This window comes from Pan troglodytes, chromosome 20 (assembly GCF_028858775.2).
Source record: "Pan troglodytes isolate AG18354 chromosome 20, NHGRI_mPanTro3-v2.0_pri, whole genome shotgun sequence".
Taxonomy (NCBI): domain Eukaryota; kingdom Metazoa; phylum Chordata; class Mammalia; order Primates; family Hominidae; genus Pan; species Pan troglodytes.
In genome coordinates, this window is record NC_072418.2 from 64,395,532 (window position 1) to 64,418,198 (window position 22,667).

Sequence of the window (22,667 nt, forward strand, 5' to 3'; positions counted from 1 at the left end):
CTTGTTTATACAAATAGCGGTGTAGTTATTTCCATGTTTATACTGATAGCGGTGTAGATATTTCCATGTATATACAGATGACTGTGTAGATATTTCCATGTTTATACAGATGGCTGTGTAGATATTTCCATGTTTATACAGATGACTTTGTAGGTATTTCCATGTTTATACAGATGGCGGTGTAGGTTTTTCCATGTTTATAGAGATAGCTGTGTAGATATTTCCATGTTTATACAGATAATGGTGTAGATATTTCCATGTTTATACAGATCGCGTTGTAGATATTTCCATGTTTATACAGACAGCAGTGGAGGTATTTCCATGTTTATACACATAGCGTTGTATATATTTCCATGTTTATAGAGACAGCGGTGTACCTATTTCCATGTTTATACAGATAGCGGTGCAGATATTTCCATGTTTATACAGATGCCTATGCAGATATTTCCATATTTATACAGAGGGATGTGTAGATATTTCCATATTTATACAGATGGCAGTGTAGATATTTCCATGTTCCTACACATGATTCTGTAGGTATTTCCATGTTTATACAGGTGGATTTGCAGATATTTCCATGTTTATAGAGATAGCGGTGCAGATATTCCATGTTTATACAGATAGCGGTGTAAATATTTCCATGCTTATACAGATCGTGGTGTAGATATTTCCATCTTTATACAGATACCAGTGTAGATATTTCCATGTTTATACAGACCGCAGTGTAGATGTTTCCATCTTTATACAGATAGCGGTGTAGATATTTCCATGTTTGTACAGATGGCGTTGTTGATGTTTCCATCTGTACACAGATTGCCGTGTAGTTATTTCCATATGTATACAGATGGCATTGTAGATATTTCCATGTTTATACAGATGGTGGTGTAGATATTTCCATGTTTATACAGATGACTGTATAGGTATTTCCATGTTTTTACAGATGGAATTGTAGATGTTTCCATGTTTATAGAGATAGCAGTGTAGATATTAACATGTTTGTACAGATGGCGGTGTAGATATTTCCATGTTTATACAGAGAGCCGTGTAAATATTTCCATGTTTATACAGACCACGGTGTAGATATTTCCATGTTTATAGAGATAGCGGTGTAGATATTTCCATATTTATACAGATAGCGGTGTAGATATTTCCATGTTTATACAGACCGTGGTGTAAATATTTCCATGTTTATACAGATAGCGTTGCAGATACTTCCATGTTTGTACAGATGGCGGTGTTGATATTTCCATCTATGCACAGATGACCGTGTAGATATTTCCATGTTTATACAGAGGGCGGCGCAGATATTTCTACGGATATGTAAATGGTGGTGTAAATATTTCCATGTTTATACAGAAAGCGGTGTATTTATTTCCATGTTTATATAGATAGCGGTGTAGATATTTCCATGTATATACATATGGCTGTGTAGATATTTCCCTGTTTATACAGATGGCGGTGTAGATATTTACATGTTTATACAGATAAATTTGTAAGAATTTCCATGTTTATACAGATGGCGTTGTAGATATTTCGATGTTTATAGAGATAGCAGTGGAGATATTTCCACGTTTATACCGATAGCGGTGTAGATATTTCCATGTTTATACTGATCGCGGTGTAGATATTTCCATGTTTATAGAGATGGCGGTGTAGATATTTCCATTTTCATAGAGATAGCGGTTTTGATTTTTCCATGTTTATAGAGATAGCGGTGTGGATATTTCCATGTTTATACAGATAGGGGTGTAGATATTTCCATGTTTATAGAGATAGCGGTGTAGATATTTCCATGTTTATACAGATAGTGCTGTAGATATTTCCATGTTTATACAGATAGCGGTGTAGATATTTCCATGTTTATAGAGACGGCGGCGTAGATATTTCCATGTTTATAGAGATAGCGGTGTAGATATATCCTTGTTCATTGAGGTTGCAATGAGGATATTTCCATGTTTATACAGATAGCAGTGTAGATATTTCCATGTTTATGTAGATAGCGGTGTAGATATTTCCATGTTTACAGAGATAGCGGTGTAGATATTTCCAACTTTGCACAGATTGCGGTGTAAGTATTGAGAAAATTACACAGATAGCGGTGTAGATATTTCCAAGTTTACACAGATAGCTGTGTAGATATTTCCATGTTTACAGAGATAGCATTGAAGTTATTTCCATGTTTATACAGATTGCGGTGTAGTTATTTCGATGTTGATACATATAGCGGTGTAGATATTTCCATGTTTATACAGGTAGTGGTGTAGAAATTCCCATGTTTATACAGATCGCTTTGTAGACATTTCCATCTTTCTACAGATGTCAGTGTACATATTTCCAAGTTTATACAGATGGCAGTGTAAATATTTCCATGTTTATACAGATGTCTGTGTAGATATTTCCATGTTTATGCAGATGGCGGTGTAGATATTTCCATGTTTATAGGGATGGCGGTGTAGTCATTTCTATGTCTATAGACATAGCGGTGTAAATATTTCCATGCTCATAGAGATGGTGGTGTAAGTATTTTCATGTTTATAGAGATAGCGGTGTAGACATTTCCATGTTTATACAGATAACGGTGTTGGTATTTCCATGTTTATACAGATAGCGGTGTAGATATTTCCATGTTTATACAGCTCGCGGTGTCGGTATTTCCATCTTTATATAGATGGCAGTGTAGATATTTCCATGTTGATACAGATAGCGGTGTAGATATTTACATGTCTATAGAGGTAGCGGTGTAGGTATTTCCATATTTATACAGATTGCGGTGTAGATATTTCCATCTTTATACAGATGGCGGTGTAGATATCTCCATGTTTATACACATGGCAATGAAGATATTTCCATGTTTATACAGACAGTGGTGTAGATATTTCCATGTTTATACAGATGGCGGTGTAGATACATCCATGTTTCTGAAGATGGCGTTGTAGATATTTTCATGTTTATAGAGATGGCGGTGTAGATATTTCCATGTATATAAAGATTGCAGTGTAGATATTTCCATGTTTATAGAGAAATCGGTGTAGGTATTTCCATGTTTATAGAGATAGCGGTGTGGATATTTCCATATTTATACAGATAGCGGTGTAGGTATTTCCATGTTTATACAGATGGCAGGGTAGATATTTCCTTATTTATGCAGATATCGGTGTAGATATTTCCAGGTTTATACAGAAAGCGGTGTAGATATTTCCACGTTTTACAGATAGTGGTGTAGATATTTCCATCTTTATACAGATAGCGGTGCATATATTTCCATGTTTACACAAATAGCCGTGTGTATATTTCTATGTTTACACAGATAGAGTTGCAGATATTTCCATGTTTATAAAGACAGCGGTGCAGACATTTCCATGTTTATACAGATAGCGGTGTGGCTATTTCCATGTTTATACAGATAGCGGTGTTGGTATTTCCATGTTAATAGAGATAGCGGTGTAGGTATTTCCATATTTCTACAGATAGCGGTGTAGGTATTTCCATGTTTATACAGATGGCGGTGTAGATATTTCCATGTTTCTACATATGGCGGTGTAGATATTTCCATGTTAATACAGATAGCGGTGTAGATATTTCTATGTTTTCAGAGATAGCGGTGTAGATATTTCCCTCTTTGCACAGACTGCCGTGTAGTTATTTCCATTTTTACACAGATACCTGTGTAGATATTTCCAAGCTTACACAGATAGCTGTGTAGATATTTCCATGTTTACACAGATAGCGTTGTAGATATTTCCATGTTTGTACAGATAGCGGTGTAAATATTTCCATGTTTATACAGATAGCGGTGTAGATATTTCCATGTTTATACAGATAGCGGTGGAGATATTTCCCTGGTTATACAGATAGCGATGTAGATATTTCCATGTTTATACAGATAGCGGTGTAGATATTTCCATGTTTATAGAGATAGCAGTGTAGATATTTCCCTGTTTATACAGATGGCTGTGTAGATATTTCCATTCTTATAGAGATAGCGATGTAGATATTTCCATCTTTATAAAGATAGCGGTGTAGATATTTCCATGTTTATACAGATGGCGGTGTAGATAGTTCCATGTTTATGGAGATGGCGGTGTAGATATTTTCATATTTATATAGATGGCGGTGAAGATATTTCCATGTTTGTAGAGATTGTGGTGTTCAACTTTCCATGTTTATAGAGATAGCGCTGTAGGTATTTCCCTGTTTATAGAGATTGTTGTGTAGATACATCCATGTTTATACAGATGGCTGTGTAGATATTTCCATGTATATACAGATGACTCTGTAGATATTTGTATGTTTACACAAATGGCAGTGTAGATATTTCCATATTTATACAGATAGCGGTGTAGATATTTCCATGTTTATACAGATAACGGTGTAGATATATCCATGTTTATATAGATAGCGATGTAGATATTTCCATATTTATACAGATAGTGGCATAGATATTTCCATGTTTACAGAGATAGCGGTGTAGATATTTCCATGTTTATAGAGATAGTGGTGTAGATAATTCCATGTTTATAGAGACAGAGGTGTAGATATTTCCATGTTTATACAGATAGCGGTGTAGGTATTTCCATGTTTTTACAGATCGCGGTGTAGATATTTCCATGTTTTTAAAGATAGCGGTGCAGATGTTTCCATTTTTATACAGGTAGCGGTGTAGATATTTCCATGTTTATACAGATGGTGGTGTAGATATTTCCATGTTTATTGAGATAGCGGTGTAGACATTTCAATGTTTATACAGATAGTGGTGAAGATATTTCCATGTTTATAGAGATAGTGGTGTAGATATTTCCATATTTATAAATATAGCATTGTAGATATTTTCATGTTTATACAGATAGCGGTGTAGCTATTTCCATGTTTATACACATACCGGTGTAGATATTTTCATGTTAATACAGATGGCTGTGTAGATATTTCCATGTTTATAGAGATGGCTGTGTAGATATTTCCATGTTTATAAAGATGGCAGTGTAGATATTTACATGTTTATGCAGATGGTGGTGTTGATATTTCCGTGTTTACAGAGATAGCGGTGTAGGTATTTCCATCTTTACACAGATAGTGGTGTAGATATTTCCCAGTTTACACAGATAGCTGTGTAGATATTTCCATGTTTACACAGATAGCATTGTAGATATTTCCATGTTTACACAGATAGCGTTGTAGATATTTCCATGTTTATACAGATAGCGGTATAGGTATTTCCATGATTATACAGATAGCTGTGTAGATATTTCCATGTTTATACAGATAGCGGTGTAGATATTTCCATATTTATAGAGATAGCGGTGGAGATATTTCCATGTTTATACAGATAGTGATATAGATATTCCATGTTTATACAGATAGCCATGTAGATATTTCCATGTTTATAGAGATAGCGGTGTAGATATTTCCATGTTTATAGAGATGGCTGTGTAGATATTTCCATGTGTATAGAGATGGCAGTCTTGATATTTCCATGTTTATAGAGATGGTGGTGTAGATATTTCCATGTTTATACAGATGACTGTGTAGCTATTTGCATGTTTATACAGATGGCGGTGTAGATATTTCCATCTTTATAGAGATAGCAGTGTAGATATTTCCATGTTTATACAGATAGCGGTGTAGATATTTCCATGTTTGTAGAGATAGCGGTGTAGATGATTCCATGTTTATAGAGATAACGGTGTAGATATTTCCATGTTTATACAGATAGTGATGTAGATATTTCCATGTTTCCACATATAGCAGTGCAGATATTTCCATGTTTACACAGATAGCATTGCAGATATTTCCATGTTTATACAGATGTCGGTGAAGATTTTTCCATGTTTATGCAGACGGCGGGGTAGATATTTCCATGGTTGTGCCGATGGCGGTGAAGATATTATCAAGTTTACAGACATGGCGGTATAGATGTTTCCATGTTTATAGAGATGGCGGTGTAGGTATTTCGATGTTTATAGTGATACTGGTGTAGATATTTCCATGTTGAAGCAGATAGCGGTGTAGATATTTTCATGTTTATTTGGATAGCGTTGTTGATATTTCCATGGTTATAGGGATAGTGGTGTAGATGTTTCCATATTTATACAGATAGCGGTTTAGGTATTTCCATGTTTATACAGATGGCAGTATAGATATTTCCATGTTTATACAGATGGTGGTGTAGATATTTCCCTGTTTATACAGATGACTGTGTAGATATTTCCATGTTTATAGAGATAGCGGTGTGGATATTTCCATGTTTATACAGATAGGTTTGTAGATATTTCCATGTTTATAGAGATGGCGATGTAGATATTTCCATGTTTATACAGATCACGGTGTAGATATTTCCATGTTTATACAGATCGCGGTGTAGATATTTCCGTGTTTATACAGATCATGGTGTAGATATTTCCATGTTTATACAGATCGCGGTGATGATATTACCATGTTTATAGGGATAGCGGTGCAAATATTTCCACATTGATACAGATAGCGGTGTAGTTATTAGCATGTTTATACAGATAGCAGTGTAGATATTTCCATGTATAAACAGATGTCTGTGTAGATATTTCCATGTTTAAAAAGATGGTGGTGTAGATATTTCCTTGTTTATACAAACAGCGGTGTATTTATTTCCATGTTTATACACATAGCGGTGTAGATATTTCCATGTATATGAAGACGGCTGTGTAGATATTTCCAAGTTTATAGAGATGGCTGTGTAGATATTTCCATGTTTATACAGATGACTTTGTAGGTATTTCCATGTTTATACACACTGCGGTGTAGATATTTCTTTGCTTATAGAGATAGCTGTGTAGATATTTCCACGTTTATACAGATAGCGGTGTAGATATTTCCATGTTTATACAGATCGCGGTGTAGATAATAACATGTTTATACAAATCGCGGTGTAGATATTTCCATGTTCCTACACATGACTGTGTTGGTATTTCCATGTTTATACAGATGGCTTTGTAGATATTTCCATGTTTATAGAGATAGCGGTGTAGATATTTAAATGTTTATACAGATAGCGGTGTAAATATTTACATGTTTATACAGATCATGTTGTAGATATTGCCATGTTTATACAGATACCGGTGTAGAAATTTCCATGTTTATACAGACCGCAGTGTAGATATTTCCATGTTTATACAGATAGCGGTGTAGATATTTCCATGTTAGTACAGATGGCGGTGTTGATGTGTCCATCTATACACAGATTGCCGTGTAGGTATTTCCATGTTTACACAGAAGGCATTGTAGATATTTCCATGTTTATACAGATGGTGGTGTAGATATTTCCATGTTTACACAGATGACTGTATAGGTATTTCCATGTTTTTACAGATGGAATTGTAGATATTTCCATGTTTGTAGAGATAGCGTTGTAGATATTTCCACGTTTATGCTGATCGCGGTGTAGATATTTCCATGTTTATAGAGATAGCGGTGTGGATATTTCCGTGTTTATACAGATAGGGGTGTAGATATTTCCATGTTTATAGAGATGGCAGTGTAGGTATTTCCATGTTTATAGAGATGGCGGTGTAAATATTTCCATGTTTATAGAGATAGCTGTGTAGATATTTCCATGTTTATACAGATAGCGGTGTAGATATTTCCATGTTTATACAGATCGCGGTGTAGATATTTCCATGTTTATGCAGATCGCGGTGCAGATATTTCCATGTTTATACAGACAGCGGTGTAGATATTTCCATGTTTTTACAGATATTGGTGTAGATATTTCCATGTTTACACAGATTGCGGTGTAGATATTTCCATGTTTCTACAGATGGCATTGTAGATATTTCCCTGTTTATACAGATGGCGGTGTAGATATTTCCATGTTGATAGAGATGGCGGTGTAGATATTTCCATTTTCATTGAGATAACGGTGTAGATATATCCATGTTCATAGAGATAGCAGTGAGGATATTTCCATGTTTATACAGATAGCAGTGTATATATTTCCATTTTTATAGAGATAGCGGTTTTGATATTTCATACTTATACAGATAGCGGTGTAGATATTTCCATGTTTATACAGATTGCGGTGTAGATATTTCCATGTTTATACAGATAGGGGTGTAGATATTTCCACGTTTATACAGATGGCGGTGTAGATATTTCCATCTTTCTACAAATGGCAGTGTAGATATTTCCATGTTTATAGAGATGGCGGTGTAGATATTCCCATGTTTATATAGATGGCAATGTATATATTTTCTTGTTTATGTAGATGGCGTTGTAGATATCTCCATGTTTAAAGAGATGGCGGTTTATATATTTCCATATTGATGGAGATAACGGTGTAGATATTTCCATGTTTATAGAGATAGCGGAGTATTTATTTCCATGTTTATAGAGATAGCGCTGTAGATATTTCCATATTTCTACAGATGACTGTATAGATATTTCCATGTTTGTACAGATTTCAGTTTAGATATTTCCATGTTTATAGAGATAGCGGTGTAGATATTTTCATGTTTATACAGATTGCGGTGGAGATATGTAAATGTTTATACAGATAGCAATGGAGATATTTCCACGTTAATACACATAGCGGTGTAGATATTTCCATGTTTATACAGATAGCGGTGTAGATATTTCCATGTTTACACAGATGGTGGTGTAGATATTTCCGTGTTTATACACATGGAGGAGTAGATATTTCCATCTTTATGGAGATGGCAGTGTAGATATTTTCATGTTTATAGAGATGGCGTTGTAGATATTTCCATATTTATAGAGATATCGGTGTAGATATTTCCATCTTTCTACAGATGGCAGTGTAGATATTTCCATGTTTATACAGATGGCAGTGTAGATATTTCCATATTTATACAGATGTCTGTGTAGATATTTCCATGTGTATACAGATGGTATTGTAGCTATTTCCATGTTTATACAGATGGTGGTGTAGATATTTCCATGTTTATTCAGATGACTGTGTAGATATTTCCATGTTTTTACAGATGGCAGTGTAGACATATCAATGTTTATAGAGATGGCGCTGTAGATATTTCCATGTTTATACAGATAACGGTGGATATATTTCCATGTTTATACAGGCAGCAGTGGAGATATTTCCATGTTTATACACATAGCGGTGTACATATTTCCATGTTTATAGAGACAGCGGTGTAGGTATTTCCATGTTTATACAGATAGCGGAGCAGATATTTCCATGTTTATACAGATTACTATGCAGATATTTCCATATTTATACAGAGGGCTGTGTAGATATTTCTATGTTTATACAGATGGCAGTGTAGATATTTCCATATTCCTACACATGACTGTGTAGCTATTTCCATGTTTATACAGATGGCTTTGTAGATATTTCCATGTTTATAGAGATAGCGTTGCAGATGTTTCCATGTTTATACAGATAGCGGTGTATATATTTCCATGTTTATACAGATCGTGGTGTAGATATTTCCATGTTTATACAGATACCGGTGTAGATATTTCAATGTTTATACAGACCGCAGTGTAGATATTTCAATGTTTATACAGACCGCAGTGTAGATATTTCCATGTTTGTACAGATGGCGGTGTTGATGTTTCCATCTATACACAGATTGCCGTGTAGGTATTTCCATGTGTATACAGATGGCATTGTAGATATTTCCATGTTTATACAGATGATGGTGTAGATATTTCCATGTTTACACAGATGACTGTATAGATGTTTCCATGTTTAAACAGATGGCATTGTAGATATTTCCATGTTTATACAGATAGCGGTGTAGATATTTCCAAATTTATACATATAACGGTGTAGAAATTTCCATGTTTATACAGATATCGGTGTAAATATATCCATGTTTATACAGATCACGGTGTAGATATTTCCATGTTTAAAGAGATAGCTGTGTAGATATTTCCATGTTTATACAGATAGCGGTGTAGATATTTCCATGTTTATACAGACCGCGGTGTAGATATTTCCATGTTTATACAGATAGCGGTGCAGATATTTCCATGTTTATAGAGATGGCGGTGTAGATATTTCCATTTTCATAGAGATAGCGGTGTTGATTTTTCCATGTTTATAGAGATAGCGGTGTGGATATTTCCATGTTTATACAGATAGGGGTGTAGATATTTCCATGTTTATAGAGATAGCGGTGTAGATATTTCCATGTTTTTCAGATAGTGCTGTAGATATTTCCATGTTTATACAGATAGCGGTGTAGATATTTCCATGTTTATAGAGACGGCGGCGTAGATATTTCCATGTTTATAGAGATAGCGGTGTAGATATATCCTTGTTCATTGAGGTTGCAATGAGGATATTTCCATGTTTATACAGATAGCAGTGTAGATATTTCCATGTTTATGTAGATAGCGGTGTAGATATTTCCATGTTTACAGAGATAGCGGTGTAGATATTTCCAACTTTGCACAGATTGCGGTGTAAATATTGAGAAAATTACACAGATAGCGGTGTAGATATTTCCAAGTTTACACAGATAGCTGTGTAGATATTTCCATGTTTACAGAGATAGCATTGAAGTTATTTCCATGTTTATACAGATTGCGGTGTAGTTATTTCGATGTTGATACATATAGCGGTGTAGATATTTCCATGTTTATACAGGTAGTGGTGTAGAAATTCCCATGTTTATACAGATCGCTTTGTAGACATTTCCATCTTTCTACAGATGTCAGTGTACATATTTCCAAGTTTATACAGATGGCAGTGTAGATATTTCCATGTTTATACAGATGTCTGTGTAGATATTTCCATGTTTATGCAGATGGCGGTGTAGACATTTCCATGTTTATAGGGATGGCGGTGTAGTCATTTCTATGTCTATAGAGATAGCGGTGTAAATATTTCCATGCTCATAGAGATGGTGGTGTAAGTATTTTCATGTTTATAGAGATAGCGGTGTAGACATTTCCATGTTTATACAGATAACGGTGTTGGTATTTCCATGTTTATACAGATAGCGGTGTAGATATTTCCATCTTTATACAGATGGCGGTGTAGATATTTCCATGTTTATACACATGGCAGTGAAGATATTTCCATGTTTATACAGACAGTGGTGTAGATATTTCCATGTTTATACAGCTCGCGGTGTCGGTATTTCCATCTTTATATAGATGGCAGTGTAGATATTTCCATGTTGATACAGATAGCGGTGTAGATATTTACATGTCTATAGAGGTAGCGGTGTAGGTATTTCCATATTTATACAGATTGCGGTGTAGATATTTCCATCTTTATACAGATGGCGGTGTAGATATTTCCATGTTTATACACATGGCAGTGAAGATATTTCCATGTTTATACAGACAGTGGTGTAGATATTTCCATGTTTATACAGATGGCGGTGTAGATACATCCATGTTTCTGAAGATGGCGTTGTAGATATTTTCATGTTTATAGAGATGGCGGTGTAGATATTTCCATGTATATAGAGATTGCAGTGTAGATATTTCCATGTTTATAGAGAAATCGGTGTAGGTATTTCCATGTTTATAGAGATAGCGGTGTGGATATTTCCATATTTATACAGATAGCGATGTAGGTATTTCCATGTTTATACAGATGGCAGGGTAGATATTTCCTTATTTATGCAGATATCTGTGTAGATATTTCCAGGTTTATACAGAAAGCGGTGTAGATATTTCCACGTTTTACAGATAGTGGTGTAGATATTTCCATCTTTATACAGATAGCGGTGCATATATTTCCATGTTTACACAAATAGCCGTGTGTATATTTCTATGTTTACACAGATAGAGTTGCAGATATTTCCATGTTTATAAAGACAGCGGTGCAGACATTTCCATGTTTATACAGATAGCGGTGTGGCTATTTCCATGTTTATACAGATAGCGGTGTTGGTATTTCCATGTTTATAGAGATAGCGGTGTAGGTATTTCCATATTTCTACAGATAGCGGTGTAGGTATTTCCATGTTTATACAGATGGCGGTGTAGATATTTCCATGTTTCTACATATGGCGGTGTAGATATTTCCTTGTTCATACAGATAGCGGTGTAGATATTTCCATGTTAATACAGATAGCGGTGTAGATATTTCTATGTTTTCAGAGATAGCGGTGTAGATATTTCCCTCTTTGCACAGACTGCCGTGTAGTTATTTCCATTTTTACACAGATAACTGTGTAGATATTTCCAAGCTTACACAGATAGCTGTGTAGATATTTCCATGTTTACACAGATAGCGTTGTAGATATTTCCATGTTTGTACAGATAGCGGTGTAAATATTTCCATGTTTATACAGATAGCGGTGTAGATATTTCCATGTTTATACAGATAGCGGTGGAGATATTTCCCTGGTTATACAGATAGCGATGTAGATATTTCCATGTTTATACAGATAGCGGTGTAGATATTTCCATGTTTATAGAGATAGCAGTGTAGATATTTCCCTGTTTATACAGATGGCTGTGTAGATATTTCCATTCTTATAGAGATAGCGATGTAGATATTTCCATCTTTATACAGATAGCGGTGTAGATATTTCCATGTTTATACAGATGGCGGTGTAGATAGTTCCATGTCTATGGAGATGGCGGTGTAGATATTTTCATATTTATATAGATGGCGGTGAAGATATTTCCATGTTTGTAGAGATTGTGGTGTTCAACTTTCCATGTTTATAGAGATAGCGCTGTAGGTATTTCCCTTTTTATAGAGATTGTTGTGTAGATACATCCATGTTTATACAGATGGCTGTGTAGATATTTCCATGTATACACAGATGACTCTGTAGATATTTGTATGTTTACACAAATGGCAGTGTAGATATTTCCATATTTATACAGATAGCGGTGTAGATATTTCCATGTTTATACAGATAACGGTGTAGATATATCCATGTTTATATAGATAGCGATGTAGATATTTCCATATTTATACAGATAGTGGCGTAGATATTTCCATGTTTACAGAGATAGCGGTGTGGATATTTCCATCTTTACACAGATAGCGTTGTAGATATTTTCATATTTATACAGATCGTGGTGTAGATATTTCCATCTATCCACAGATGGCAGTTTAGATATTTCCATGTTTATACAGATGACAGTGTAGATATTTCCATGTTTATACAGATAGCGGTGTAGATATTTCCAGGTTTATACAGATCACGGTGTAGATATTTCCATGTTTATACAGATCGCGGTGTAGATATTTCCATGTTTATACAGATAGCAGTGTAGATATTTCCATGTTTTTACAGATATCGGTGTTGACATTTCCATGTTTATACAGATTGCGGTGTAGATATTTCCATCTTTCTACAGATGGTATTGTAGATATTTCCATGTTTATACAGATGGTGGTGTAGGTATTTCCATGTTTATATAGATGGAGGTGTAGATATTACCATGTTTAAACAGATCGCGGTGTAGATGTTTCCATGTTTATACAGATCGTGGTGAAGACATTTTCATGTTTATACAGATCGTGGTGTAGAAATTTCCATGTTTATACAGATCGCGGTGTAGATATTTCCATGTTTATACAGATAGCGATGTAGATATTTCCATGTTTATACAGATAGCGGTGTAGATATTTCCATGTTTATACAGATGGCGGTGTAGATAATTCCATGTTTATAGAGATGGCAGTGTAGATATTTCCATGTTTATTTAGATAGCGGTAGAGATATATCCATGTTCATAGAGATAGCACTGAGGATATTTCCATGTTTATACAGATAGCAGTGTGAATATTTCCATTTTTATAGAGATAGCGGTTTAGATATTTCATATTTATACAGATAGCGTTGTAGATATTTCCATGTCTATACAGACTGCGGTGTAGATATTTCCATGTTTATACAGATAGTGGTGTAGATATTTCCACGTTTATACAAATGGCGGTGTAGATATTTCCATCTTTCTACAAATGGCAGTGAAGATATTTAAAGGTTTATAGAGTTGGCGGTGTAGATATTTCCATGTTTATATAGATGGCAGTGTAGATATTTTCTTGTTTATGTAGATGGCGTTGTAGATATCTCCATGTTTAAAGAGATGGCGGTGTATATATTTCCATGTTGATGGAGATAGCGGTGTAGATATTTCCATGTTTATACAGATAGCGGTGTAGTTATTTCCATGCTTATAGAGATAGCGGTGTAGATATTTCCATGTTTCTACAGATAACTGTGCAGATATTTCCATGTTAGTACAGAAGGCATTGTAGATATTTCCATGTTTATAGAGATAGCGGTGTAGATATTTTCATGTTTATACAGATTGCGGTGGAGATATGTCCATGTTTATACAGATAGCAATGGAGATATTTCCACGTTAATACACATAGCGGTGTAGATATTTCCATGTTTATACAGATGGCTGTGCAGATATTTCCATGTTTATACAGAGTTCTCTGTAGATATTTCCATGTTTATATAGATGACAGTGTAGATATTTCCAGGTTAATACAGATGACGGTGTAGATATTTCCATGTTTATAGAGATAGCGTTGTAGATATTTCCATGTTTATAGAGATAGCGGTGTAAATATTTCCATCTTCCTACAGATGGCAGTGTAGATATTTCCATGTTTATACAGATAGCGGTGTAGATATTTACAACTTTATTCAGAGAGTGCTGTACATATTTCCATGTTTATACAGATCACTGTGTAGGTATTTCCATGTCTATACAGATAACGTTGTACATATTTCCATCTTTTTACAAACGATGGTGTAGATATTTCCATGTTCCTACACATGACTGTGTAGTTATGTCCATGTTTATACAGATGGCGGTGTAGATATTTCCATATTTATAGAGATAGCAGTGTAGATATTTCCACGTTTATACAGACAGCGGTGTAAATATTTCCATGTTTATACAGATCGTGGTGTAGATATTTCCATGTTTATACAGATATCGGCGTAGATATTTCCATGTTTATACAGACTGCAGTGTAGATATTTCTATGTTTATTCAGATAGCGGTGTAGATATTTCCATGTTTGTACAGATGGCGGTGTTGATATTTCCATCTGTACACAGATTGCCGTGTAGATATTTCCATTTTTATACAGATGGCGTTGTAGATATTTCCATGGATATGCAGATGGCGGTGTGGGTGTTTCAATGTTTATAAAGTTAGTGATGTAGATATTTCCATGTTTATGCAGCTCGCGGTGCAGATATTTATATCTTTATACAGATGGCATTGTAGATATTTCCTTATTCACACAGATGGCGGTGTAGATGTTTCCATGTTTATACAGATGGCAGAGTAGATAGTTCCATGTTTATGGAGTTGGCAGTGTAGATATTTTCATGTTTATAGAGATGGCGGTATGGATATTTCCATGTTTATAGAGATAGCAGTGTAGCTATTTACATGTTTATACAGATGGCTGTGTAGATATTTCAATGTGTATACAGACGGCATTGTAGATATTTCCATGTTTATACAGATGACTGTATAGGTATTACCATGTTTTTACAGATGGCAGTGCAGATATTTTCATGTTTATAGAGATGGCGGTGTAGATATTTCCATGTTTATAGAGATAGCGGTGTAGATATTTCCATATTTATAGAGATAGCGGTGTAGATTTTTCCACGTTTATACTGATCGCGGTGTAGATATTTCCATGTTTATAGAGATGGCGGTGTAGATATTTCCATGTTCATAGAGATAGCGGTGTTGGTTTTTCCATGTTTATAGAGATAGCGGTGTGGATATTTTCATGTTTATACAGATAGGGGTATAGATATTTCCATGTTTATAGAGATGGCGGTGTTGATATTTCCATGTTTATACAGATGACGGTGTAGATATTTCCTTGTTTATACAAATAGCGGTGTAGTTATTTCCATGTTTATACAGATAGCGATGTAGATATTTCCCTGTTTATACAAATAGCGGTGTAGATATTTCCTTGTTTATACAGATTGCGGTGTAGGTATTTCCAGGTATATACAGATGGCTGTGTATATTTTTCCATGTTTATACAGATGACTTGTAGGTATTTCCATGTTTATACAGATGGCGGTGAAGATATTTCCATGTTTATAGAGATAGCTGTGTAGATATTTCCATGTATATACAGATAGCGGTGTACATATTTCCATGTTTATACAGATAGCGGTGTAGATATTTCCATGTTTATGCAGTTCGCGGTGTAGATATTTCCATGTTTATACAGATAGCGGTGTAGATATTTCCATGTTTATGCAGTTCGCGGTGTAGATATTTCCATGTTTATACAGATAGCGGTGTAGATATTTCCATGTTTTTACAGATATTGGTGTAGATATTTCCAGGTTTACTCAGATTGTGGTGTAGATATTTCAATCTTTCTACAGATGGCATTGTAGATATTTCCATGTTTATTCAGATGGCGGTGTAGATATTTCCATGTTTATATAGATGGTCTTCTAGATATTACCATGTTTATACAGATCGCGGTGTAGATATTTCCATGTTTATACAGATCGCAGTGTAGATATTTCCATGTTTATACAGATAGCGGTGTAGATATTTCCATGTTTATACAGATAGTGGTGTAGATATTTCCATGTTTATACAGATGGCGGTGTACATATTTCCTTGTTTATACAGATAGCGGTGTAGGTATTTCCATGTTTATACAGATAGCTGTGTACATATTTCCATGTTTATACAGATGGCGGTGTAGATATTTCCATGTTTATAGAGATGGCCGTGTAGATATTTCCATGTTCATTGAGATAGCGGTGTAGATATACCCATGTTCATAGAGATAGCAGTGAGGATATTTCCATGTTCATACAGATAGCAGTGTAGATATTTCCATTTTTATAGAGATAGCGGTTTTGATATTTCATATTTATACAGATAGCGGTGTAGATATTTCCATGTTTATACAGATTGCGGTGTAGATATTTCCATGTTTATACAGATAGCGGTGTAGATATTTCCACGTTTATACAGATGGCGGAGTAGATATTTCCATCTTTCTACAAATGGCAGTGTAGATATTTCCATGTTTATAGAGATGGCGGTGCAGATCTTTCCATGTTTATATAGATGGCAATGTAGCTATTTTCTTGTTTATGTAGATGGCGTTGTAGATATCTCCATGTTTAAAGAGATGGCGTTGTATATATTTCCATGTTGATGGAGATAGCCGTGTAGATATTTCCATGTTTATAGAGATAGCGGTGTAGTTATTTCCATGTTTATAGAGATAGCTGTGTAGATATTTCCATATTTCTACAAATGACTGTGTAGATATTTCCATATTTGTGCAGATGTCAGTGTAGATATTTCCATGTTTATAGAGATAGCAGTGTAGATATTTTCATGTTTGTACAGATTGCGGTGGAGATATGTTCATGTTTATACAGAGAGCAATGGAGATATTTCCACGTTAATACACATAGCTGTGTAGATATTTCCATGTTTATACAGATAGCGGTGTAGATATTTCCATGTTTATACAGATGGCTGTGCCGATATTTCCATGTTTATACAGAGTTCTCTGTAGATATTTCCATGTTTATATTGATGACAGTGTAGATATTTCCAGGTTTATACAGATGACTGTGTAGATATTTCCATGTTAATACAGATGGCGGTGTAGATATTTCCATGTTTATAGAGATAGCTGTGTAGATATTTCCATGTTTATTGAGATAGCGGTGTAAATAGCTCCATATTTATACAGATAGTGGTGTAGATATTTCCATGTTTTTACAGATAGCGGTGTAGATATTTCCATCTTTATTCAGAGATTGCTGTACATATTTCCATGTTTATAGAGATCACTGTGTAGATATTTCCATGTTTATACAGATACCGGTGTAGATATTTCCATGTTTATACAGACTGCAGTGTAGGTATTTCTATGTTTACACAGATAGCGGTGTTGATATTTCCATGTTTGTACAGATCACGGTGTTGATATTACCATGTGTACACAGACTGCCGTTTAGATATTTCCATCTTTATACAGATGGCGTTGTAGATATTTCCATGGATGTGCAGATGGCGGTGTAGGTATTTCCATGTTTATAGATATAGCGGTGCAGATATTTCCATGTTTATATAGATGGCGTTGTAGATATTTCCATGTTTATACCGATAGCGGTGTTGGTATTTCCACGTTTATACAGATAGCGATGTAGATATTTCCATGTTTATACAGCTCACGGTGCAGATATTTATATCTTTATACCGATGGCATTGTAGATAATTCCTTATTCACACAGATGGCGGTGTAGATGTTTCCATGTTTAAACAGATGGCGGAGTAGTTTGTTCCATGTTTATGGAGAAGGCAGTGTTGATATTTTCATGTTTATAGAGATGGCGGTGTAGATATTTTCATGTTTACACAGATGGTGGTGTAGATATTTCCGTGTTTATACACATGGCGGAGTAGATACCTCCATCTTTATGGAGATGGCAGTGTAGATATTGTCAAGTTTATAGAGATGGCGGTGTAGATATTTCCATATTTATAGAGATAGCGGTGTAGATATATCCATCTTTCTATAGATGGCAGTGTAGATATTTCCATGTTTATACAGATGGCGGTGTAGATATTTCCATATTTATACAGATGTCTGTGTAGATTTTTCCATGTGTATACAGATGGTATTGAAGGTATTTCCATGTTTATACAGATGGTGGTGTAGATATTTCCATGTTTATTCAGATGACTGTGTTGATATTTCCATGTTTTTACAGATGGCAGTGTAGATATTTCAATGTTTATAGAGATGGCGCTGTAGACATTTCCATGTTTATACAGATAACGGTGGAGATATTTCCATGTTTATACAGACAGCAGTGTAGATATTTCCATGTTTATACACATATCGGTGTACATATTTCCATGTTTATAGAGACAGCGGTGTAGGTATTTCCGTGTTTATACAGATAGCGGTGCAGATATTTCCATGTTTATACAGATGCCTATGCAGATATTTCCATATTTATACAGAGGGCTGTGTAGATATTTCTATGTTTATACACATGGCAGTGTAGATATTTCCATGTTCCTACATATGACTGTGTAGGCATTTCCATGTTTATACAGATGGCTTGGTAGATATTTCCATGTTTATAGAGATAGTGGTGCAGATATTTCCATGTTTATACAGATAGCGGTGTATATATTTCCATGTTTATAGAGATCGTGGTGTAGATATTTCCATGTTTATACAGATAGCGGTGTGGATATTTCCATGTTTATACAGACCGCATTGTAGATATTTCCATGTTTATAGAGATAGCAGTGAAGATATTTCCATGTTTGTACATATGGTGGTGATGGTGTTTCCATCTATACACAGATTGCCATGTAGGTATTTCCATGTGTATACAGATGGCATTGTAGATACTTCCATGTTTATACAGATGGTGGTGTAGTTATTTCCATGTTTACAGAGATAGCGGTGTAGATATTTCCATATTTATACAGATAACGGTGTAGAAATTTCCATGTTTATACAGATAGCGGTGTAAATATTTCCATGTTTATATAGATCACGGTGTAGATATCTCCATGTTCATAGAGATAGCGGTGTCTATCTTTCCATGTTTATACAGATAGCGGTGTAGATATTTCAATGTTTATACAGACCACGGTGTAGATATTTCCATGTTTATACAGATAGCGGTGTAGATATTTCCATGATTATACAGATGGCGGTGTACATATTTCCATCTTTCTACCAATGGCAGTGTAGATATTTCCATGTTTACACAGATAAGTTTGTAAGTATTTCCATGTTTATACAGATGGCGGTGTAGATATTTCGATGTTTATAGAGATAGCAGTGGAGATATTTCCATGTTTATACAAATAGCGGTGTAGTTTTTTCCATGTTTTTATAGATAGCGGTGTAGATATTTCCATGTATATACACACGGCTGTGTAGATATTTCCATGTTTATACAGATGGCGGTGTAGATATTTCCATGTTTATACAGATAACTTTGTAATTATTTCCATGTTTATACAGATGGCGGTGTAGATATTTCGATGTTTATAGAGATAGCAGTGGAGATATTTCCATGTTTATATAGATAGCGGTGTAGATATTTCCATGTTTTTACTGATCACGGTGTAGATATTTCCATGTTTATAGAGATGGCGGTGTAGATATTTCCATGTTCATAGAGATAGCGGTGTTGATTTTTCCATGTTTATAGAGATACCTGTGTGGATATTTCCATGTTTATATAGATAGGGGTGTAGATATTTCCATGTTTATAGAGATGGCGGTGTAGATATTTCCATGTTTATAGAGGTCACGGTGTAGATATTTCCATGTTTATACAGATCGCGGTGTAGATATTTCCATGTTTATACAGATCATGGTGTAGATATTTCCATGTTTATACAGATCGCGGTGTTATTACCATGTTTATAGGGATAGCGGTGCAAATATTTCCACATTTATACAGATAGCGGTGTACTTATTAGCATGTTTATACAGATAGCGGTGTAGATATTTCCATGTATAAACAGATGTCTGTGTATATATTTCAATGTTTAAACAGATGCCGGTGTGGATATTTCCTTGTTTATACAAAGAGCGCTGTAGTTATTTCGATGTTTATACAGATAGCGGTGTAGATATTTCCATGTATATACAGATGGCTACGTAGATATTTCCATGTTTATACAAATGGCTGTGTAGATATTTCCATGTTTATACAGATGACTTTGTAGGTATTTCCATGTTTATACAGATGGCGGTGTAGGTATTTCCATGTTTATTGAGATAGCTGTGTAGATATTTCCGTGTTTATACAGATAGCGGTGTAGATATTTCCGTGTTTGTACAGATCACGGTGTAGATATTTCCATGTTTATACAGACAGCAGTGGAGATATTTCCATGTTTATACACATAGCAGTTTACATATTTCCATGTTTATACAGACAGCGGTGTAGGTATTTCCATGTTTATACAGATAGCGGTGCAGATATTTCCATGTTTATACAGATGCCTATGCAGATATTTCCATATTTATATAGAGGGCTGTGTAGATATTTCCATGTTTATACAGATGGCAGTGTAGATATTTCCATGTTCCTACACATGACTGTGTAGGTATTTCCATTTTTATACAGATGGCTTTGTAGGTGTCTCCATGTTTATAGAGATAGCGGTGCAGATATTTCCATGTTTATACAGATAGCGGTGTAAATATTTCCATGTTTATACAGATCGTGGTGTAGATATTTCCATGTTTATACAGATAACGGTGTAGATATTTCCATGTTTATACAGACCGCAGTGTAGATATTTCCATGTTTATAGAGATAGCGGTGTAGATATTTCCATGTTTGTAAAGATGGCGGTGTTGATGTTTCCATCTATACACAGATTGCCGTTTAGGTATTTCCATGTGTATACAGATGGCATTGTAGATATTTCCATGTTTATACAGATAGCGGTGTAAATATTTCCATGTTTATACAGATCACGGTGTAGTTATTTCCATGTATATAGAGATAGCGGTGTACATATTTCCATGTTTATACACATAGCGGCTTAGATATTTCCATGTTTATACAGATAGCGGTGCAGATATTTCCATGTTTGTACAGACGGCTGTGTTGTTATTTCCATCTATACACAGATGACCATGTAGATATTTCCATGTTTATACAGATGGCGGCACAGATATTTCCATGGATATGTAGATGGCGGTCTAGATATTTCTATGTTTATACAGATAGCGGTGTAGTTATTTCCATGTTTATATAGATAGCGGTGTAGATATTTCCATGTATGTACACATGGCTATGTAGATATTTCCATGTTTATACAGATGGCGGTGTACATATTTCCATGTTTATAAAGATAACTTTGTAAATTTTTGCATGTTTTTACAGATGGCGGTGTAGATATTTCGATGCTTATAGAGATAGCAGTGGAGATATCTCCATGTTTATACAGATAGCGTTGTAGATATTTCCATGTTTATACTGATCGCGGTGTAGATATTTCCATGTTTATAGAGATGGCGGTGGAGATATTTCCATATTCATAGAGATAGCGGTGTTGATTTTTCCATGTTTATTGAGATAGCGGTGTGGATATTTCCATGTTTATACAGAGAGGGGTGTAGATATTTCCTTGTTTATAGAGATGGCGGTGTACATATTTCCATGTTTATACAGATCACGGTGTATATATTTCCATGTTTATAGAGATCGCGGTGTAGATATTTCCATGTTTATACAGATCATGGTGTAGATGTTTCCCTGTTTATACAGATCGCGGTGTTGATATTACCATGTTTATAGGGATAGCGGTGTAGATATTTCCATATTTATACAGATAACAGTGAAGAAATTTCCATGTTTATACAGATATCGGTGTAAATATTTCCATGTTTATACAGATCACGGCGTAGATATTTCCACATTTATACAGATAGCGGTGTAGTTATCAGCATGTTTATACAGATAGCAGTGTAGATATTTCCATGTATGAACAGATGTCTGTGTAGATATTTCCATGTTTAAACTGATGGCGGTGTAGATATTTCCTTGTTTATATAAATAGCGGTGTATTTATTTCCATGTTTATACAGATAGCGGTGTAGATATTTCCATGTGTATACAGACGGCTGTGTAGATATTTCCATGTTTATACAGATGGCTGTGTAGATATTTTGATGTTTATACAGATGAATTTGT